Source organism: Monodelphis domestica, chromosome 1, assembly GCF_027887165.1.
Source record: "Monodelphis domestica isolate mMonDom1 chromosome 1, mMonDom1.pri, whole genome shotgun sequence".
NCBI lineage: Eukaryota > Metazoa > Chordata > Mammalia > Didelphimorphia > Didelphidae > Monodelphis > Monodelphis domestica.
Window position 1 is genome coordinate 393,761,933 of NC_077227.1, and position 20,978 is coordinate 393,782,910.

General features: G+C 39.6%; 1 long non-coding RNA gene across 2 annotated transcripts in view; it reads right to left on the reverse strand.

Moving 5' to 3' along the window:
* Positions 1-576: 576 nt before the first annotated feature.
* The window catches only part of LOC103103133 (uncharacterized), a 29,477-nt gene continuing 9,075 nt past the window's right edge, over positions 577-20,978 (reverse strand). Inside the window, exons 2-3 of one of the 2 annotated variants that reach the window (XR_008915209.1) lie at positions 16,604-16,733; positions 577-12,793 (exon numbers count right to left, since the gene is read on the reverse strand). This is a non-coding gene — a long non-coding RNA (uncharacterized LOC103103133). Of the gene's footprint in view, positions 12,794-16,463; positions 16,734-20,978 lie in introns of those variants that run through there. The other variant, XR_457958.3, reaches the window with a different exon arrangement.

Consider the following 20,978-nt stretch of genomic DNA (forward strand, 5'->3'; position numbering starts at 1 on the left):
AGCTACCCAGCAGGGTCCTGGAGCCTGTCCCGGCGCCATGGGGGAGGGAGGGGGCAGCCGGGGCAGGAAGAGGGGAGATAAAGGAGACAGTGAGTTCCACTGCCCCATCCATCCAAAATCTTCACATCAGGGAAACTCTGGTTTGCACCCCCAGACCTGTGTGCTGACGCCCCTACACCTAAAGGCTAGGTTATGGCTAGTAGGAAACCTTTCTGGAGCCAGCACCCTAACTCTAACCCTAAATGCACGCCTAACGGTGTCAGAGAGCCTGACACCTGGAGCTGGAGGCTGGGGCCGGAGCTTGGAGCCTGGTCTAGCCCCATTGTGGTAGGAGGAGACCAGAGGATGCTTTGTTCTCCCTAGACCTCAGGGGGAAAAAAGAGCCAAATACCAAATGAAAGAAACAGGCTGTTCCTGCAGCTGGGGGCAAAAGCTTGGGTTGTTCCCCTGTTCTGACCCCTACCCCAGCCCTGGCCCAATCCCTTAGTGGTCAGTGCATTTGGCTTTTCCGTAGGACCTGGATCCCAAAGCACCCAGAAGCAGGGCTGGTGCCCCGAAACGAGCAATTATTCTTGCCTTTCTTTAATTCCCCATCACAACAGCCCTGTTCCTGCACAGGTGTGCAGCGCACACACCTCCACTGCTCCTCCCAGTCTGCAGGATAGGGCTAAGGGAAACACTGGACCTCAAGGGTGCCTCTAGACCCCTGAGGGGAGAGACAGAACCTTGCTTTCAGAACCCATACATGAGTTGGGAGAGTAAATCCAAAACCTTAGTGCATATGAAGGACTCCTGATATTTTCCTGACCTTTCAAAGTCCACGATCCATTCCGTCTCCAATATTCCGTCTCCTATATTCCTCCATCAAAGGCATGAAATAATGGACGCTGAGGGCAGAAGCAAAACGTGTGTCCGTGGTTTCTGGTTGTCCCAGGCACAGTGTTGGGGGAGCCAGAACCCATTTGGTTCATTTCAGTGTTGAGATGGAAAGAAGCACTCATTGGACAAAGGAGGTTTACTTTGTCCCAGCAAGGCAAGCATACAGTGGACCCTGGGCTCCTCTGGCTTTGGCCCTCCTCATCCACGTGGAAATTAGACTGGTCAGCCAGTCAGTCCTTGTAATCTGGCAGCTCATGTGGTCTTGGGTACCCACGAAGTCTGAGAAAAAAATCTTCAAAATAAATCTATCTGGTAAATGTCTAATGTCTAAAATATAAAGGAATTGGGACTGATATATGGGGTAGTCAGTGCTACTTTTTTACTTGTTATCCCCCCTTTTCTTTTTCCCCCAATTACATGTAAAAACAGTTTCCAACATTTTAAAAAGAATTTTGATTCTTGAATTTTCTCCTTCCTTCTCTCTCCCAGTCTTCTGGGATGGCAAGCAACCTAATATAGATTTTATATGTGTAATTATTCCATATTAATTTCCAAAATAATTTCCATATTTATTCTTTTGTGAAAGGAAACTAAAAAAAATAAAGAAAGTGAAAAACTTCACTTTGGTCTGGATTCAGATTCCATCAGTTCTTTTTCTGGAAACAGATGGCAATTTTTATCATGAGAGCTTTGGGATTATCTTGGATCATTGTATAGCTGAGAATAACTAACTTATTCCCAGTTGTTCATAGTACAGATTGCTGTCTCTGTGTACAGGATTCTCCTGGTTCTGCTCGTTTCACTCTGCTTTAGTTTGTACTGTCTTTCCAGTTTTTTCTGAGCTCCTGCTCATCATTTCTTACAGCTCTTACAGTCTCCCATTATAATCATATACTATATACCTTACTCCACCATTCCCCAATTGATGGCTATCTCTTCACTTACCAATTTTTTGCCCCCACAAAAAAGAGCTGCTTTAAATATTTTTGTACATACAGATCCTTCCCCTTTTTGTTTTTAATCTCTTTGGGATACAGACCTAGTACTGCTGGATCAAAGCATATGCACTATTTTATAGCCCTTTAGACAGGTCCAAATTGCTCTCAATTCATGACTCCCCCAACAGTGCATTTGTGTTTCAATTTTCCCACATCCCCTCCAACTTTTGTCATTTTCCTTTTCTATCTTAATAGTTGATCTGATAGGTGCTGGGTAGTACCTCAGAGCTGTTTTAATTTGCACTCTCTAGTTAATAATGATTTTAAGCATTTTTTCACATGACTAGAGAGAGCTTTAATTACTTTGAGAACTGCCTGTTCATATCCTTTGACCATTTATCAAATGGGGAATGGCTTGTATTATTCTTGTACATTTTACTCAGTTATATAGTTGAGAAATGAGGCCTTTATTAGAGAGACTTATAAAAAATTTTCAGCATTATGACTACTCTGTATTATTCTTCATACTATTTCTGCCAGCTTATCCTACTCTCTGTCCTTCCATTCTGTCCATCCTCAAAAGTGTTTAGCTTCTGTCCATCACATCCCCTACTTTGTCCTCTTTTCTATCAGCCCCTCCTCCTTCTCTTATCCCCTTCCCCTCCTACTTTCTTGTAGAGTAAAAATAGATTTCTATAATCAACTGATTATGTATGTTCTTCCCTCTTTGAGCCAATTCCAAAAACATTAAAGTACAAGTTCCCCCCTCAGACTCCCCCATCTTCCCCTCCACTGTAAAACCTCTTTCATGCTTCTTTTATGTGAAATAATTTACCCCATTCTATTTCTCCCTTTCCCCTTCTCCCAATGCATTTCTCTGTGTATACTACTTTTAACTGCCCCAATGATAAAGTTCTTAAGAGTTACAAGAATCATCTTCCCAAGCTGTTGACTCTTTTTTCATGATTTTCCTATATCACACTCATTTCTTTTTCCAATTTTTCTTCTACCTCCCTAGGTAACCAACTGCCACAAACAGGCAAAAGAACCCAGTCTGACCCAGAACATTGGTCCCATTACCTTTCTTCTACCTCAAATCTTTATCTGTTTTGAACTCCTCCATTAATTCTTTTGGGGCTTGAGAACAATTCATATTTTTCTTGGAGGTTTTAGATGCAGTAGTATTGTCTTCTTCAAAGTTTGTGTTTTGGTCTTCTCCATCACCAAAATAGTTTTCTTTTTAATTGTTTGCTCATTTTCCAGTCTTTTCCTTTTCTTTTCTTTTAACTTAAACTATTAAAGTTGGGCTCTATTCCTATGGTGAAGGGAGAGGCAATGTTCCAAGCCTCAAGTTCTTTGTGCAGTTGCCTTCAGAGCCAGCTCTGGAGAGCTATAAGTTTTCAGTTCTTCCAAGATGAGATTATTTAAGGAGAGCTGTATTTCTTACTCTCCTGGCCTGTGTTCTAGACTGTAAGCAGCCACAAGCACTCTTTTCTGCCTTGGAACTGTGACCCCAGTTGGTCCCATGCAGCTGCAAACAGTGGTATGTGCTAGTGCTCCTCCGTCACCCTGAGACCTCAACTCAGGATGTGACCTGGATCTATGTGGGGACAATGTGATGAGAGTCTTGTACCCAGAGGCAGGAAAGGGACCCCTGTCATCTCCTTCTGAGCAGTTGTCCCACCTTCCTTACCATAATCTATAGTTGAGAGTTCAGGAAGCCTTTGTTGCCAATTCAGTTGGCCCCAATGCCTGTTACTGAGATGGGCCCTGCCGTGGCATGATACTTTGTGCTCCACTTTCTACCCCAGTACAATATATCTTTTGTGCCAGCCTTCTACGTTATTTTGGGCTGAAAAATTATTTTACCTTTTCTTTTTGTGGGTTATACTGATGAAGAATTCATTTTGAAGTGTTACATCATAGTTGTTTAGAGGGTAAATTGGTAGAGATAAGGTGACTCTGGAGACCTTCTCCACCATCTTGGCTCCCACCCTTAGGGCTATCATAAGTCATTCTGTATAAGAACAAAAACTATTGCCCATTGGTCTCTAACTATAATGGCTTTTAGGGGGCATCTAGGTGGCTCAATAGATTGAGAGTCAGGCCTAGAGACAGAAGGACCTAGGTTCAAATTTGGATTCAGACACTGCCTACCTGTGTGACCCTGAGCAAGTCACTTAATCGCCATTGCCTAGCCCTTACCACTCTTCTGCCTTGGAACCAATACATAGTATCAATTCTAAGATGGAAGGTGAGGGCTTAAAAAAATAATGAATTTTTATCAGTTTTCCTTGTCCTTGACCCTGTGACACTGTCAGTCATGTCTCTTCTGGGTTACCCTATTCTTTCTTTATTTCTTCCTACCTGTTGACCAGTTCATTCTTCAGCTCAGTTTCTGGCTTGTCATCTATCTCCCACCTTCTAAGGAAAGCTGTCCTTTGTCTTTGGCCTTCTCTTTCAAAACCCTTGCTAATCTCATTTGCTTCTGTGTGTTCAATGATCATCTCTACTCAAATGTTCTTCACATCTACAGGTCTAATTCCAGTGTCTCCTGAACTCTAATCTCACAATATCACTCACCAACTTGACTTCTATACCTCCATTTACCACTGGCATATCAAACTCAATATATCCAAAATGGACTTTCCCCAATCTTTCCCCATAAAACTACTCAAACTTATGCCTCCCCTGAATTTCACTATTTTTGTTTAGAGTACTATCAACTGGCCACATCTTCTAGGCAAGACAAACCACCACTTTAACCATCATTTCACCTCAGATTCTAATGGAGACAGCCTAGGACCCTAAACCCAAGAGCCTAGGAATAGCAGGCACCTCCCACCCCAGGGCACCAAGATCACCAGACCTGCTTCCAGCCAAACCTCTCCAACCATCATTGAAGAGAGAAATCACTGTGAAGGAGTCCTCCTTCCTCATCACCACCAGCAACTGCTTTTAACCAACTGCCACAGGCACAAGAGCCCAGGAAGCCACAGCATTACCCAGGTGACTGGTCCTGCCTCCAGTCGAGTCCTTAAAGCCATTATCTAGGAAAGTAATCATGTGGAGAAGGGACCAGTCATCTCTGCCAACTTCTAACCAACTACCACCTACAGGATTAAAAAAAAATCCTTACTTTTTGTCTTATAATCAATAGTAAGTAATAGTTCTAAGGCAGAAAAAAAGTAAGGGCTAGGTCTACTGGGAGGTAAGTAACTTGTCCAGGGTTGCCTAGCTAGGAAGTGTCTGAGGCCAAATTTGAATTCAGGACCTCTCATCTACAGGTCTGGCTCTCTATCTACTGAGCCAGCTGGCTGCCCTGATCCCAGAATATTGTTGGAGTTCCAATGCCAAACATGATGCTTAAGACATAGTAGGTGTTTAAAGAATATTTATTGAATTTGTGGTTTTTATACAGTCAATTTTTGCTTTAATTAAAATATTTTTGTGTAAATGATTAAGTTAATGATATGAAAATTAATCCCACATGCAGATTTCCTGAGCATCCATCAATCAACAAGCATTATTTGGCACCTAGGGTGCACAGTGCTAGGCACTGTGTAGCTATGACTGAACAGTCATGATTTCCAGGGTTAATATAAACCTCTAAGGCAATATGACCTAGGTCCTGAAAGAGAAATAGCCAAAAGTCAGGAACAAATAATTTCAATTCAATTCACTTCAACAAACATTTATTAGGGACCTACTGTGTGCAAGGCATCAGGGGAATGAAGGAAAAAACAAAAACAAAAATCCCTGCTCTTATAGAGCCAACATTCTATTGGGAGTAGAGAAATGTACTGGGAATCCAAATGTTATGCCCAATCATGTTAATCCACTTATCTTTGTATTTCTAATGTGTAACTCAGAGCCGGCCACATTGTAGGTACTGAACAAATGTTTGTTGATTTGACTGATAGCACAAAGCTCTCTGCATTACTATGCAGAATACGTGTTTGTTGAGTTAAATCAATACTTTTACCTCTAACATTGCCTCTAAAATGTAGGTAGGATTTAAACCTGCCTTCTGTCTATCCCTTAGGGTGCCCTGCTGCTTTAGCTAGGGGTGTGTGTGGGTGTGCGTCTGTGTCTCTGACTGTGTCTGTGTCTGTGTCTGTGCCTATGTGAATTCACCCACAAAAGAACCTCTGGGGAGAGAGATCCTGTTCTCTCCATTTTAGAAAAAGGTAAGTGTCAAAGGCAGGTTTTTAATCCAGACATTTCTAATTCCAAATCCAATATTCCACCCACTACCATTACATCATGCTGTCTCTCCAAGATGCAAACAAAACAAAAGCAGTCTGAATAAAGTTGTTCTCAGTTGAGTTATTTGTAATAGTAAAAAATAAAGATAAAAATGGAAATTATTTATAAGCCTCATAGTTGACAAATGGCCCAATCAATGGTGGTGTATCAGGGTGGTAGAATGATATTGCTATTATTATTGTTGTTGTTTATTATATAATATGACATGTAATTATTAATAACAATAGTAGCAGTTATATAGCACTTTAAGGTTGGTAAATACTTTTTTATATGCTACCTGAGGAAAGTGGCATTCTAGAATTTGAAATCTTGGGTCAGATTCGTTTCTATTACTTGTTAACTATAGAGTCTTTGGGGAATCATATTATTGTAAACTGAGAGCTTTGAGGAACATCAGAGACCATTTAAGGCAATGGGTAGTAAGTACTGCTGTCTGCAAACTTCTTAAATTGTACACCCTTCGCAGGAAAAGCTTTTTGAGCACGCCCCTCCATGTCTATTTAATAATTTATAAATTCAATATTCTACTACTGCACTAATAATATATACATATGTTTTTAAGTATATATAAAGATAATAATAACTAACAAGCCAGCACTATGCTAAGTGTTTTACAAATATTTTCTCACTTTACATAACAACATAATAACAACCCTTCAAGGTAGATGCTATTATTTCCCTTTTACAATTGAGGAAACTGAAGCAACCAGAGATGAAGTGACTTGTCCAATGTTATACAGGACAACTAAGTGACAGAGGATAGAGTGCCAGACTTAAAATCACGAAGACAGCTTCCTGCGTTCAAATCCAACCTCAGACACTTACTAGCTGTGTGATCCTGGGCAAATTATTCAACCCCATTTGCCTCAGTTTTCTCATCTGTAAAATGAACTGGAGAGGGAAATGGCAGGCCACTCCAGTATCTTTGCCAAGGAAGTCTCAAATAGGGTCATGAAGAGTCGGACATGACTGAAACAACTTAACAGCAATGACAACAACACAAAAGTCCAGATGAGAGATGTGAGGGCCTGAACTAAGGTGGCTACTGTGTGAGTAGAATAAATAGGACAGATGCAAGAAATTTTGTAGGGGTAGAAAAGACAAGATTTGGAAGCTTACTGGATAAGTGGGATAAGGGAGAGCGAGAAGTGAAAGATGAACCTGAGTGACTAGAAGGATGGGGTGCTCTGATAGGAGGGGTTTTTGGGGAAAGCAAATGATGAAAACTATAATGGAGATCTCAGGCCATCCCTACCTGCTCCTCCTGGGAATATCATTTTATCCCATCAAAAATTGAGAATAGGAAGGGGTGGGGTAGGGCTTAATGGCTTCAGCCTTAGAGTGGAGCCTAGCTATGAGGTAAATTGGAGCAGGATTTAGAGAAGCTGGGGGCTGGAGTGCAGGTGCCTAGGTCACTGGAAGCAGCCCAATGGCCAATCAATGTCCAGGTGCCGCTAAAAAAGGAAGCCATAGATAGGAGGAAGCCAGTAAGAGAGTGTTCAATGATGCAGATTGAAACACACCATTTTTTTTGCTTCATTTCCTTCATGAATTTTTCTCTGATGTAAGAGATATGTGTCTTCTTTACAATGCCATGAACAGGGAAGTGTGTATTGTATGGCAATACATGTACAATCTATACCATTATTACCTGCCATCTTGAGGATGGGAGAGGGGTGGAAGGGAGGGAAAGAAACATGGATGGCAAAATGTCAAAAAACAATTATTTAAAATTCTATCCAATGTAATGGACTTCCCTACTAGCAGCAATGCAATCCAAAGGGACTTATGAGAAAGAACATTATCCACATCCAAAGGAAAATCTGTGGGAGCAGAAATGCAGAAGAACAAATATGACATCACTTATCATTTCTTTATATGGGTATATGATTTGGGGGTTTGGTTTTAAAAGATCACTCTATAGCAAAAATGAATAATATGGAAATAGGTATGTGATAACATTTGTACAACCCAGTGGAATTGCTTGTTGGGTCCCAGAGCAGGGAGGGAAGAGAGGAGGGAAAGAAAATAAATCATGGAAACATGGAAAAATATTTTTTAAAAATCAAATTCTATCAATCTGTAACTTGAAAAATAAATAAATAAAATTGTTCAGTAATTATGAATGAAGAGGGTGGTGTAATTAGTTGTATTAGAGACAAGTACATTGGTTATCATGGGGAGCGTGGGTGGTGCCCATCTTCCTAGTCTACAATTGGTTGATCACACACTCCTTTGGCTCTCTACATAGCCCCCTTGGGATCCATTCACATTTCATGGGACTTTAAGATGGAAGCCATTGGTGAGCACTAAACTTGGAACTGAAAAGACCTGGATTCAGATACCCTTTCAGACATTTACTAGACATGTGATCCTGGAAAAATCACGTGGCATATCTGGACCTCACTTTCCTCATCTGTGCAAAGTAAGTGGGCTGGACTTGAAAGTTCTGTCCAGTTCTAATTTTTTAAATCCAATCCATTTTTCTCATTTTACAGATAAGAAATCTAAGTCCCATGGAGTTTTATTAACTGATTTGCCCAAGATCATAAAAGTAATAATAAGAATTGGTTTTCTTTCTAATCCTATATTTTTCACTTTATGAATTTAAAAACCAATTCTGAAAATGGGTCTATGGACTTCAGTGGTCAACCAAAGGGGTCCATGACAGAAGAAAAGTTAAAAACTCAGGAGCAGCTAAATTGAGAGCCAGGTCTAAAGGCAGAAGGTCCTGGGTTCAAATTTGACCTCTGATATTTCCTAGCTATATGGGCCTTGGCAAGTCACTTACCTCCCATTGTCTAGCCCTTACAGCTCTTCTGTGTGGAATCAATACTTAGTATGGCTTCTAAGATGGAAGGTTAGGTTTTAAAAAAAAAGAAAGAAAAGAAAAAGAAAAACGGGTTAACTCAGATCTTAGTAAATAACCTAGAAGAGAGGTATCAGACAGGGTGCAGCTCCCCATGCTCCCATCCAGATTAAAATGTAATTGGGAGATATTTAACAAAATAAATAAAAATACAACAAAACACAGTTAATATTAACATTAGGTTTTTGGAGTCAATATGCAGCCTTAGAGATTCTAATGTATGGTTTAGTATTTCCTGTTTCTATTTGAGTTTGACACCACTGGCCTATAACACTGAGAAGCTAAGTGCCCAGGATCACGTGGCTCACACGGTACAAAGGTCAGATTTGGAACCCAGGGGAGCCTTCTTGGTTTCCAGGTAGGGTATCTGTCTGCTGTCAAATGCACTTTAAAAAAACAACCCTTAGTTTCTGTTCTAGTAACAACTCTAGACAAACAGGGTTAACTGACTTGCCCAGGATTACATGGCGAGGAAATGTCTGAAATCAAATTTGAACTCAGGTCCTCCCTGAGCTGGTACTCCATCCACTGAGCCACCTAGCTACTCCAATCAAATGTTCTTTAATTGCTATATAGACCTTGAATCTCCTCTTTCAGAGTTCATTTCTTACATTAGGTTAATTTTCTTTTAATTACTGAGAAGGTCTTGCAGCCTTTCTTGGAGTTCTTCTCTAGAGCCCTTGAGCACCCAGATCCCCACAGCCTCAAAATCTTTTGAGTCAAACTCCCTTAGATCAGCAAAGAATCAGAATCACCTAAAATCATCAAATAAAACTCTCACCACACCCTGGATTTTAATGGGAAACAAAGGCCAAAAGAGGGCAAGGGACTCATCCAAAGTCGTAGGGCTAATAAGAACTAATATGACAGAATGCTGCCCTTCTTTCCACCATCACTTCCTCACCCCACAATACCATACCAGGACTCCCATTTACCAATCTAGGGTTCTCTACACTTTGTCAGGCAGGTAATTTAGCCTTTACTTAAAAATGCATTTTTTATATTTGTATGTTTTTAAAAATCAACATGTTGAAATTTAGAATTGGAAATAACTTTAGAAATCAACAGATTCAACTCCCCTGTGTTACAAAGGAGAAAAATGAAACCTGGAGAGGGAAATGGGCTTATTTAAAATTGAAATAGTAATTTATAGCAAAATTAGAGCCCTAAACTCCAAATTATTATTAGTGGTTGTAGTAATAGCAACAATAACAATAGTAACATCAAGAGTTGACATTTATATAGTACTTTTAAAATGTGCAAATCCAGAGGGTTGATTTTTAACATGTCAGTCAGGAAACAATCTCTCAAATTTCTCACTGCAGTCTGATCTTTTTCTTGTAAGGATTGTAAGCTTCTTGCAAGTTTTTTCTCCCTTTCTTCAGAATTCCTTCAGAATATTCTTCTTTAAATTGGAAATTGAGGGATTACCCATCAACTAGAGAATGACTAGACAAGTTATGGCATATGATTGGGATGGAATACTATTGTGCTATGACAGTAGAATGGTTTCAGAAAAACCTGGAGAAAATTATAGGAATTGGTGCAAAAGTGATATAAGCAAAACAAGAAGAACACTGTGCACAGTAAGAGTAATGTTGTGATTAGAGACATGCAAATCAAAACAATTCTGTGGTACCACCATCACACCTAGCAGATTGGCTAAAATGACAGTAAAGGAAAATAATAAATGTTGGAAGGGATGTGGTAAAATTGGGACACTAATGCATTGCTGGTGGAATTTGAATTGATCCAATCATTCTGAAGGCAATTTGGAATTATGTGCAAAGGGCTTTAAAAGAATGCATACCCTTTGATCCAGCAATACTACTACTTGTTCTGTATCCCAAAGAGATTTTTTAAAAAAATGTTTGCACAAAAATGGTGGCAAAAAATTGTAAGAATGAGAGGTTATCCCTCAACTGGGGAATGATTGAACAAATTGTGGCATATGATAGTGATGGAATACTATTATGCCAACTAGAGGAATGATGAACTGCTTGATTTCTATATGAACTGGAAAGACCTCCATGAACTGATGTGGAGTGAAATGAGCAGAACCAGGAGAACATGTACACAGTAACTGTGGCATGTAACATTGTAGCATGATCAAATGTGATAGACTTTGCTACTAATAGCAATGCAACCTTCCAGGTCAATCCCAAGGAATTTATGAGAAAGAATGCTATCCACATTAAGAGAAAGAACTGTGGGAGTAGAAACACAGAAGAAAAACATGCAATCTATCACTTGTTTCTACAGACATAGAATTTGGGGTTTTGATTTTAAAAGATTGCTCTATTACAAAAATGGATAATATGGAAAAGAAGTATTGAATGATAATATATGTTTAGCCTAGTGGAATTGCTTATCAACTCTAGGAGGGGGAAGGGAAAAGAGGAGGGTGAGAACATGAATCATGTAACCATGGAAAAATACTTTATGAAAAGTAAATAAAATTTAAAAAAAGGAATGTTGTAATGATGATCAACTGTGAAAAACTTAACTATTCTGATCAATACAATGATCCCGGACAATTCTGAAAGATTCATGATGAAAAATGAAAAATGCTCTCAACCTCCAGAGACAGAACTAATGAACTCTTGAGTGCAGATTAAAACATATTTTTTTGCTTTCTTTTTCTTTTCTTTTTTGCAACATGGCTAATATGAAAATATGTTTTGCATGACTTCAAATATTTAAGGAGTATCATATTGCTGGCTTTCTCAATGGGTGAGGGAGGAACTAAAGGGAGGGAGGGAATTTGGAACTCAAATTTTTGAAAAATTAATGTACACCAGAGGCTTCTGGAGAAGACTGAGGTGGCAGGAGCACAAAATAGAACTTGTTCATCTTGTTCATCTCCTTGCAGAAGTTCTCTTTGCAAGCAATGCTCTGGAATGTGTTGACATAGAAACCAACTGGGGTCTTGCTGTTTCTCTGGCAGTGATATAGACAGAAGTTTGAAGAGGAAGATTGCTCTCAATGGTGCTATGGGTTGCCATCAACAGTTAGAAGCTACACTGTGTAACAGCAATGTTGTGTGATGATCAGCTGTGAAAGACTTAGCTACTCTCAGCAATACAATGATCCAGGACAATTCTGACAAAGAATGCTACCCACCTCCAATGAAAGAACTGTTGAAGTCAGATGCATATCAAAGATACTATCTTCCACCTTAGTTTATTTATGGTTTTATTTGGGGATTTGGGTTTTATATGAGCATTCTCTTACAACAATGACCAATATGGAAGTATGTTGTGCATGATAATACATATATGGTCTAGATCAAAGTGCTTCCCATCTCTGTGAGGGAGGAGGGAAGGGAGGAAATGAGACCATATGAATCTTATAATTCTGGAAAACACATATTGAAAATTAGTATTACATGTAATTGGAAATTTTTCTTCAATTCTCATATAAAAAAGAAGCTTCACTGGGCTCTAAATTCAAGTCCCTTGTCCCCTTGTTCCATCACTGGTCATGCCTTACTTGCCAAGCCCAATTTTGGGTTACTCCCACTATCTACCTCCCACCGTCCCCTTCACTCCTGTCCTGAATCGCTGAACAAAGATGGAGAAAATCCCCAAACATGCTGCCTAGATCCACTATAAATGTTACATGGTCTCAACAGCGCCCTCCCTGGGGCAGGCGATCCTTTTGCATCGTCTAATCCCTTCACTCTCTCACTCTCCAAAGGCTGTTCTAAACTTTTTCCTGTCTCCGGGAGCCTCCCATAGCACTCCCCCCTCCTGGCCTTTTACCTGAGGACTCTGGTATATACTTCACCAAAAAGACGCCGAAACCACGTGCTGAAAGCTCCCTCTCCGCTCTTCTCCTAAAGTAAGGCAAATAAACCTCACTTTATTCGGCTGCCTTCCCCCACCGTCTCTTCCTTCAATCCTGTCTCACTTGAAGGGGTGGCCCTTCTCTGAGTCAACGTGAACCTTTGATTGGATTCTATCCATTCTCCTCCAACAGATGCCTCACTCACTAGTCTTCAGACTCTTCCTAACTTCTAATTTCCTACTCCCTACAAGCATCACCATCTGTCTAACATTCTCAGAAAAACTTCCTTTGAGCAATCCAGCCACACTAGCTATTGTCCTTTATCTCTCCTCTCCAATATAGCTAAACTCCTTAAAGAAACTAACTTCAATGGGTGCCTCTACTTCCTTTCATCTCACTCTCTTCTTAACTCTGCAGCCTGACTTCTGACCTTATCATTTACCTGAAGATTTCTCTTCAAAGTTGTAGGATCTCTTTTTTTTAACCCATACCTTCCATTTTTGAAATCAATACTAGTATTGTAGTAGAGTGCAATGCAGTAGAGTGGTAAAGGCTAGGCAATGAGGGCTAAGTGAGTTGTCCAGGGTCACACAGCCAGGAAGTGTTTAAGGCCACATTTGAACCCAAGACCTCCTCTCTCCAGGCCTGGCATTTTATCCACTGAGCTACCCAGTTATCACTAGATGATCTCTTAGTTGCCAAGTCTAATGACATTTGCTGAAGCCTCATCTTTCTTGACTTCCCTAGAGTTTTTGACACTTTCAGTCATTTTCTCTACAATATTTTCTCCACACTAAGTCTTCATGGTACTTCTCCCTCCTGGTTAAACCTCTGCCTGTTTTTCTGTTCCTTTCCTGTCGCCTTCGCTGGCTCTTCATCCAAGTCAGGCCCACAAACCCTGGCTGTCTCCCAGAAGACTGCTCTTTTCTTTCTATAGTATTTCACTTGGTGATCTCATCAGCTCCCATGGAGTCAGTCCCCATCTCTGTGCCGATGATTCTCAGATTGATTTTTTTCCAGATTTATTTGTTGGGGACTAACATTTGTCTTGAGCTCCAGTTTTGTGTCATCAACTGCCTCCGAGACATCTTGAACTGGATGCCTGGTAACACATGTAAATTCAACATATCCAAAATAGAAATCATTATCTTTTCTCCCCAAACCCTCCTCTCTTCTAAACTTTCCTGTTACTGTTAAAAGTACCCCCCTCCAGGTATCCAGGCTTGTAACCTTGGTGTCATCTCCTCAACTCCTCATTTGTACTCAATCCTTATATTCCATCAGTTGCCAAATATCGCTATATGTATCTCCACAATATCTCTTGTGTATGATTTTTTTAAATTAATGTTTTTTCAGTTACATGTAGAAACAATTTTTGACAACTGTTTTTGACATTTTAAAATTCAAATTTTCTCCCTCCCTCCCCAGGCAGTGAATAGTATGATATAAGTTATACCCGTACTTTCATGGAATATATATTTCTATATTGCTCCTGCCCTGATAGAAGACATCTATCATATATACAACAGAAATCTCAAGAAGGATATATAATGTAGAATGGCATGTTTTGTTCTGCACTCGCTCTCCAATAGTTCTTTCTTTGGTTGTGGATAGATTTTTCTTCATGAGTCTCTTGTGGATATCTTGGAGACTTGCTTTGCTGATAATCAGACCTTCACAGTTGGTACTTTTCTATACCAACTATATTATTCCTATATATAATAATATTTCTGTTGCAATGTACATTGTTTTCCTGGTTCTGCTCACTTCACTTTGCATCAGTTCATTTAAGTCTCTACAGGTTTTTCTGAATTCATTCTGTTCATCATTCCTCATGGCATAAGAGTATTCCATCACAACCATATACCATAAGTTTGTTCATCCAACATATGATTCCTTTTCTCTACTCAAACACAACCACCACCCTTCGGCAGGCCCTCATCTCATTTCTGGACTATTACATGGGTCATCTTCCTACTCTAGTCCATCTTTCACTTAATAGCCAAATCAATCTGCCTAGAGGGCAGGTCTGATTGTGCTATGTCCCTACTCAATAAACTCCAGTGACTCCCTATTATATTTATTACCTTCAAGATCAAATATAAAACCCTCAGTTTGGCTCTCACAACATGGCCCCTTCCTTCCCATTCTTTTTATACCTTACTTCCCTCTACACTCTACAATCCAGCAATATTGCCTTTCTTGCGATTTCTTGAGCACACAACCCCTCCATCTCTTTACTCCTTGCCCTTGTATTGCCTCTCTTCCATGCGAGGAATGCTCTTTCCTCACCTATACCCCTTGGCCCACATCTAAATTCATCCTAAAACTTCCTTTCGGTAAGCTGCTTTTCTGTATCCCCTATTTCTTTAGTGTTTTCCTTCTGAGATTACCCTCCATCTATTCTGTTTATATCTCGTAGTCATTTGCTTGTTGCCTTCCTCATTAAACTCTGAGATCCTTGAGGGAAGGGGCTATATTTTTGCCTTTCTTTATGTATCCAGTGCTCAGCAAAACACCTGGCATATGTTAGGTGTTTAATAATTGCTGGTTGCTGATGATGGTAACATTCATATTTAACCTATGCTGCTGCTTTTTTAAAAAGCATTGCTATCATTTCTCAATGCTCCAGCCCTTCCTCAATAAAATCTTCCCTTGGAACAAGGACATTTAGTGAAATCAAACAAATTAAATATTGGCTGTGTCTAACTAAGTATGCCTCACTCTGCATCTATAGTGCAGCAGCTTCCTGTTAGGAAGAAGGTGGCTCAGTGGATTGAGAGCCAGGCCCAGAGACAGGAGTTCCTGGATTCAAATATGGCTTCAGACATTAGCCAGCTATGTGACCCTGGACAAGTCACTTAACCCCCATTGCCTGGCCTTACTGCTCTTCTGCCTTGGAACCAATATTCAGTATTGATTCTAAGACAAATTCTAAGAGTTTAAAAAAAAAGAGGTCAATTTCACTCTGAAACCTCTGGATTCAAGATTGATTATTATATTGATCAAAGTACTAATGTCTTTCAGTGTTATTTTCCTTTACAGTATTATGAAAATTCTATTTTCCTTTACAATATTGAGGTCATTATATACTTTTTTTGCTCTACTTATCTTATTGCATAAGTTCATATGAATATTCCCAAGTTTCTCTGAATTCTTCATATAATTTCCTGTGGTACCCCTATGTCGCATTACATTCTCAGACCTCACTTTCGTCAATAGGTCTTCACTTTGTTTCCTTTTTTTTTTAATATCACAAAAAGTATTACTATGTATATATTGGTATTTATGGAATTTTCCCATCTGTTTTTTTTACTTCCTTTATTTCCCCCTCTAAATAGAAAGAGAAAGATATTATATTATTCCCTAAAAATAAAAAATCTTGAACTATGATATGGAATCAGATTGATGCTTCCAGACTGGCAAGCAGTCTTGTACTAGTTTATAGATATTAACAAGTATACTCTGTATGCTTTTCCAATTGTGAAAATAGCATTGTATTAAGAATCCCTCACTTATAGACTCTAATCCATCATCCTAGTGCAATTATTATTAATAATATGGAAATGAATCTTGATCAATGACACATGTAAAACCCAGTGGAATTGTGTGACAGCTTTGGGAGGGGGTTGGAGTGAGTGAAGGAAAGAATATGAATCTTGTAACCATGTGAAAATATTCTAAATTAATTAATTAAATTAAATTTTAAAAAGAGAATCTCCCCAAAAAGAAACATTTTATTGTAAATAAAGAATATATAGGCAAAGTTCTCCAGGAATCTGAGTAGCACAAATAGTAGGCCATATAATCATCTCTCATTTCCATCTATGAAAAGCATCATGCTCACAGGGTTTCATACCGTTTAGCAGTCTTGGTTACTCAAACAGTCTTTGGTCAAAACCTTCCTTTTTAAGTGCAGTCTATGGCTCTCTTGACCCAGAACTTGTTGACTCCATTAGGACAGCTGACATCAGCACCTGATTGTGGTGCTGTAAGAGGAAGAAGGTTTTATTTAATTATTTATTATTTATTTACTGAGGTAGTGGTATCAGTGAGTTAAAGGGTATATACAGTTTAGTGACTTTTCTTATTATTCAAATTCACACTGCATGCATTGGGACAGCAAAGTGGCACCATGCATAGAATGCTGGGCCTAGAATCAGAGAATAGTGAGTTCAAATCCATCCTCACACACTATATTATCAGCCGTGTGACCCTAGGCAAAATGCTTAAATCTTGTTTATATTAGTTTCCTCATCTGCACAATGGAAATCATAATAGCACCTACCTCCCAGGGATATTGCAAGCATCAAATGAAGTAATAATTATAGAGTCTTTGACGCAGTGCCTAGCACTTATAGTAAGCCCTATATAAGTATTAGCTATGATCAATATTACTATATACTCATTGGGCTGAAACCAATCACCATATTATAGATATTGTGAATTTTAGATTTATTCCACCTTGCTTAGTCTTTAGAATTCTAGCAACCAGGAATGTATACACCCCCACTTAAGGATTAAGTGTGGGGAAGGAAGGTCTATGACCTGGGTATGCTAGCAAGTGACAAATCAGAAGCAACTGACTGACCCCCTGGGTCATCCAAAGGCAAGTTTAAGCCACCATTGGTATGTGTAAGACACAGGAAGTGATGTAAAGAACTGCCTTTATATTTCACGTCACTGCATATGAGAGGGACTTTGGTGATAGAACTTGACTTAGAGGAGCTGGAGCGTGAGACCTCAGACTGCTTCCCTTAGATTATCACATGGTGATTGATAAAGCTGACTCCCCTTTCCTCGGCTTTTCTGGAGGCAACAGCCTCTGGAAAGGCCATCTCCTGGGACTTCCTTTCCCTTGGCTTTCTGGAGTCACTAGCCTCTGGAGAGACCTCCTTGGCTGAGACCTCTGAACTCCTACCTGGTTCAGACCAAGCCAGGACAGCTATCCTTCCTTTTTTTCTCTCTCTCACTCTTAATTTCTTCCATTTATTGTAGATAAACCACCATAAAATTCCATTCTGTCTTGAGTATTTCATAGGGATTTAGAATTTAAATCCCTGGTGACCAACTAAAAATATATATATATATATTCAGTCCAACCATAAATTTTACCCCTTACACTATTAATAACTTTAAATAGAGTAACTTTGAATAATAAGACTATTTCAAGGAGTTCATTATTCTCACCAATTGGGTCCTGGAAGTAATTGTGTGATTGTGGACAAGTCACATCTCTCTGTCTTTTTTTTTTTAAACCTTATCTTCCATCTTAGAATCAATATTAAGTACTGGTTCCAAGTCAGAAGAGAAGTACTAAGCAATTGGGGCTAAGTGACTTGCCCAGGGTCACCCACCTAGCAAGTGCCTGAGACCAGATTTGAACCCAAGACCTCTTGTCTCTAGGCCTGGCTCTCTATCCACTGGGTCACCCAGCTGCCCCCACATATCTTCTTTAGTCTTTGACTTCCTCTTCTGTAAAATGAGGATAATAGTCCTTGTGCGGCCCGCCTGGATTGCGTTAAGGAGGGCACAGTACACATGTGAGCAATTAGAATTCTGCCTCACAGGGCTCTTGAGTGAAGTCTCACTGAGAGCCATCTTTCCTATGGGAACGTACTCACTCATAGCTCAGGAGGCAATTCCATTTCTTCCCAGCTTCCTCACCTGGGAACCATTATCCTTTCCTTAGCGTCCCTGCTCACCAGCATCTGCTAGGCAGAGGAGCAGCAGCCCCTACCCTCACCCCCTAACCCAAATATTGGTCTGGCACAAATGTTAGTTTTCCAGAAGTCCTTATGAATGTCAGTCTCCTGTTTACATAACAGGGATCATATACCTTTAAGTCATTTCCTCTTACTAGCTGTCATATGGCATTTGTGTGTTTCACATTCATTGTGCTGAAGGTGCATTTGCTCTGGGCAGATGGCAGGCAGTCTGGGAGGCTTGCCACCCATCGTGATTAGTGACACTTTGCAAGTAAAATAATCCACTGGCTTGGGAAGGAGGCAGCAGGCAGCCCAAAGCTGTTTTCTTGTTCCTCCCTGAGCACAGCTTAGGGACGAGACCTACTACTTCAGCTTGGCATTGTTGGTTGGAACCTACTGCATTTGGGGGCCTGTGATTCCTGGTCCCAGATGGGCACGGGCTCCCTCTTGAAGAAGGTTCCTGTCCCCTACCTTGAACAAGATCCAAATAATGGCGATGATGATGATGATGATGATGATGATGATGATGATGATGACAGCTCACATTTCCAAAGTGCTTTATAATTTAACAAGAACTTCCTCTTTCTTGGAAGGACTAGAAGGAAGAGAGTATTACCTCCATTTTACAGATGAGGAAATTGGGGCTCAGAAAAGGGAAAAGACGTGCCCAGGATTATATATCTCCAACAAGTGTCTTTTTTTTAACCTGTACCAGGGAACCTGCAACTGCCTTCTCTTGTCACATAAGTAGCTGCAAGGTCTGATTGGCAGCCTTGAAGAGATTCGGCTTGATATGGGCAGCAGAAAGACCTATGTTTGAATCTTTATTTATGCCTTAATTAGCTCTGTGACTCTGAGGACCTCAGTTTCCTCATCTGTAATATAGATTAGATGATTTCTAAAATCCTTTCCAATTCTAGCATTCTATAATTTCCACATTCTCAAGGAGGAAGGCTGTTAAGACTTGGGTTAGGTTCCATAAGGGCTGAAGATTAGAAGGTTAAGAGAACAGGCCACATTCCTGCTCCTCAAGAAGATCTTAGAGAAGACCCTAGAAGCTGAATTGTTGGGACGAGTTCTACACATATAAAACAAGACAGAAGATCAGCACTGTGTAAGACAAAGCTTCTTAGACTGAAGCCAATAGAACTCTATTGATAACTACAATGACTCTTTAAAATTTTTATTTAATTTAGAATTTTTTTCCCATGGTTACAAGATTCATGTTCTTTCCCTCCCTCTCCTGTAGCTGACATGCAATTCCACTGGGTTTTACATGTGTTATACAATGACTTTTTGTCAAAAATATTTTTACTAGCAAAATGTGAGCAACTATGAAAATGGTAGAGGGGAGAGGCAGCTAGGTGGCTCAGTGGATAGAAAGCTAGGCTTAAAGATGGGAGGTCCTGGGTTCAAATTTAACTTTAGATACTTCCACAGAAGGTAAGGGTTTAAAATTTTTTTTAAAGAAAAGAAAAAAATGGGGGTGGAGGAGTTGGAACAAAGCCTGCCTTACTCTTGGTTCCCTTAACATAAAAACACAGGATATCTGAGCTGGAAGAAAGCTAAGAGACCATCTAATTCAATGACCTTATTTTACAGCTGGTGTAACCAAGATTCAGAGAGGGGAAGAATTGACTTGTCCAAGGTCACAAAAAAAAGTAATTTCAATATATAAATATAACAGAATTTTAATATACTGTAAGAAATAGTTGAAATAATAGATTCAGAGAGTCCTAGAAAGACTCATGTGAACTGAGATGGAATAAAGTGAGCAGAACCAAGAGAACACATTTATACAATAACTCTGGTGATTTAAAGTTAAATAAATGTGAAAGACTTGGGAATTCTGAGTGCTGCAGTGACCAATCATGACTTCAGAAGACTGAGGATGAAGTAGGCTTTGCTCTTCATGGCAGAAAAGTGATGTACCAATGGTTCAGAATGGGATGTACAATTTCAGACCTGATAAATATGTGAATTGGTTTTGCTACACCATGCTTTATGTTATAAGGGAGGGCTTCTTCTGTGGTGGGGAGGAATAGAAGTTAGGGGAGTTTCAAAGGGAAATTGGTAGGTAGTAAAGGGGATGTGAAATAAATGGCATTAATGAAACACTTTTAAAATCCACTGAAGAAAGTGGAAGGAAATTCAGGAGACACGGCAGGGCAATGTTGTTACTAACATGTTAAATTTAATAGATATCTCAAAAGCACAACTTCATGAAATAGTTCACAGTTTCCTCTTTTCTGTTCTTTGTGTATTGAAATGTTTATTTTATTGATGTTGGACAAATTTAAAAAATTTTTAAATTGTGTAATCCTGTGAGGTAGCAAGTGTGAGGAGTATGACTGAGGCTGTGTGGTTCAGTAGAAAGAGAATGTGGATCCCAAGTCATGGGATCTGGATTCAAAACTGGGACAAATAGGAAGTGAAGTTCAATGATTTCTGATGGTTCCTTCCAGCTCTACAGCTTTTGAATTTCCTGTGGGGTTAAAAAAAAGCGCTTCATTTTTGTTTTGTTTT